Source organism: Mus musculus, chromosome 3 (genome assembly GCF_000001635.26).
Source record: "Mus musculus strain C57BL/6J chromosome 3, GRCm38.p6 C57BL/6J".
Lineage (NCBI taxonomy): Eukaryota > Metazoa > Chordata > Mammalia > Rodentia > Muridae > Mus > Mus musculus.
The window spans coordinates 108,071,070-108,074,058 of record NC_000069.6 but is presented as its reverse complement, the minus strand read 5'-3'; positions in this window follow the sequence as shown (position 1 = coordinate 108,074,058).

Below are 2,989 nucleotides of genomic sequence, written 5' to 3'. Positions count from 1 at the left end.
GGCATGTGAAGGTGTCTGTTGGTGGAGGGGGGGGAAGGGCGGCGGAGTGGTAAGGCACTCCGGTGGAGTACGGTGTGGGGCGCTGTATAACATAGACTGGCCGTCCTGCCGACGCTTCTGAGCGCTTGGATTGCAGTGTAGGCCGCCAACCTGTGAAGTGATGGCATGGGTGAAGTGGATTATGTGCGCACTGACTGAGGTGTCTGTAGGAGAGGAGATCCCATTGAGCCTCATCCAGTTCACCTCTTCTGAATAGGTCATGAGGCTCCAGGTCCATGTTGTATATTCTTGACATACTTGCTTGAAGGATGGCATCTTTCCCACCTCCTGCCTCCTGTACAGCCTCTTAGGGCAGCGAGGTAGATGGGAAAATATGCTCCTACATGTCTGCCTGAGGCTTTTAGGGAGCCTGTTTAAAATGCTCTTCCCGGGTCCCTCCCTCAGGGATTCTGACACAAAGGTGGCAGATGTGGTGACAGATATACCTGTCAGATTGTACAGCATGGAGCTGGGGCTGCTTGTATTGGAATCCATCACTAGCAACTCCCTTTCCACCCGTGCCTATGATGCAATTTGCAGAGCACCTTTTTGCCACTAAGGTGGCTAGAACCTGCTGCCAATGCAATGGAGGGGGGGGGGCAGCGCAGGGTTCTTAGTGCATAGGCAACAGACGCTTACACAGCTGCTGCTGGGTGGAGAGGGCCTAGGGGCTGCCTGCCTGCCCCAGAATTGCAAGCCTGTGTGATGAGAGGTCCTGGTTGGGTGCCCATGGAGGTCCGTATCAGCCCCCACCTCTACCCCTCACCCCCCACCCCAACCCCCGACTCTGAGCAGGCAGGAAGGCCTCAGACTGTTGCAGGTGCCCCAGAGACCCAAGGCAGAGCACTCTTCACCCATCTGCCTCCTGCTGGCTCCTCGCCAATTCATTTTATCTGTTTTTGTATCTGAACTGAATGCTGGAGTTAGGGCACGAGCAGAAGGCTGGACAGAGCAAAGCTGGTTTCTGCCTAGGGAAATGGGCTGAGGGTTCAGAATGGCCGGCAACAGGACAGAGACGAGCACCACTGCGTCAGAGGTTCTCGTGCCTCCGTGGGCTTTGTCTGCCCTTCCCCCAAAACAAAGCTTTTCAAGGGTGATAGCCACTAACTTGGAAATCAAGCAAACTGGATTAAGGGATCCTTCTAGGCTGTTCCTCGATGGCCAGCATTGTCTGTCCACACCAGCACCGAGGACTCTGTTATTCTTCACTGTATTTGTCAAAAGGTCAAATCCCTTTTTTCATTTTCCTGTCCAGCTTTTCTCTGTGATGACACGCAGCCCCCAGCGCCTTTGCTAACTAACAAAATGTTTCTTAGCAACCTCTCCAGTTTCATATCAGCTGGACTTTGGTTTTTCATTTTTCAGACATTTTTCTCTCTTTTTTTTTTTTTTTGGTTTTTCGAGACAGGGTTTCTCTGTGTAGCCCTGGCTGTCCTGGAACCCACTCTGTAGACCAGGCTGGCCTCGAACTCAGAAATCCACCTGCCTCTGCCTCCCAAGTGCTGGGATTATAGGCGTGCGCCACCACGCCCAGCCGACATTTCTCTTTTAAACATTCATCAAGAGTGAATCTTTTGAAAAATATCCTTTTTAAAGTTTGATTTTTGTGGTGCTAGGGACTGAACACAGGACTCATATACTACGTGAGTGATCTGTACACACAGCCCAGGAACGAATAATCTTTAAAAGGTAAGGAAGCTTTTCCTAGCTAAAAACAGAACTCTTTCTCCGCTTCCATAATGGGTCACACGAACTTGCTGGCTGATGCTCTCAAGAGTGTAAATGGTGCTGAAGAGACACAGCTCATCCTCACCAGCCCATGCTCAAGTTCCTGCTTCCTAACCGTTAGCCAGGAGGAAGCATGGATGCCCTGCTCATCACTGACGGCTGCAGAGCCTCACTGCCAGGCTAGCCACGGATGGCATGGGCAGCCCCAGATTTGCTTGATGTGCAGCTCAGAGACCTAGGAGAACCCTGCTGGCTTGGTTTCATTGTACTGATAGTCTTAGATGGCAGCACGAGCTGTGAAAACACCCAGGAGGAAGATTACTGGGATCTTTTTCCAGGAATATAAAACAAAAACATGAGTATAAATAAAATGCCTTGGTAGAAAAGGTTTCTTAAAAGGGGACTTAAGAAAATAGGAAGCAAAAAGCCTCTCCTTGCTACCAGTTTTACCAAGCATACCTGAGCTATCTGTATGCATGAATATATTTTACATATTCATGCTTTCCTTCTAGTTCTTTTTTCTTCAAAAAGCCTTTTTATTACATTGTGTGTGTGCACGCGTGCATGTGCATGTGTGCATCTGTGTGTACTCGCCATGAAGCACATGTGCAGGCCACTTGGTCCTCTCCTTCCACCACACGGGCCCTGGAGATGGGTCAGGTTGTCAGGCTCGGCAGCCATCACTTAGTCGCCTTGCCATCCCACTTCTTGTTTGCACGTTTTGAGACGGGGCCTTCTGCAGCTCAGGCTGGCCTTCCACACAGCCTTCTTGCACAGGTTACAGGTGTGTGCCGCCACACGCTAAGTTCAAGGGATTTGTTTTTAAAAACACAGATTTTGTTCTTATTGAACTTACATTTAAAATGATTGGCACCCCTTTCATGTTTTGTTACTTGTATTCTGTGTCCTGTCCCATGATGGTTTTCCACCATAGATTTTCTCTGTTAAGAATGACTAGGGCTGGGCTGGAGAGATGGCTCAGCGGTAAAGGACACTGCTGCCAAGCCTCACACCCTGGTTCAGTGCTTGGTTTACATTGTGGAAAGTGAAAGCAGATTCTTGAAAATTGTCCTCCAGGAATATGCACCAGGGCATGTGCATATGTGCGCATGCTCAAAATGTTAAAAGAGTAGTATGTAGGCCTGGAGTGTGTGACTGGCTGTGCACTGTGGAGCCGTGACACCTGGCCTTAGCTGTAGTCCTGATCTGTGTGACCATGGGC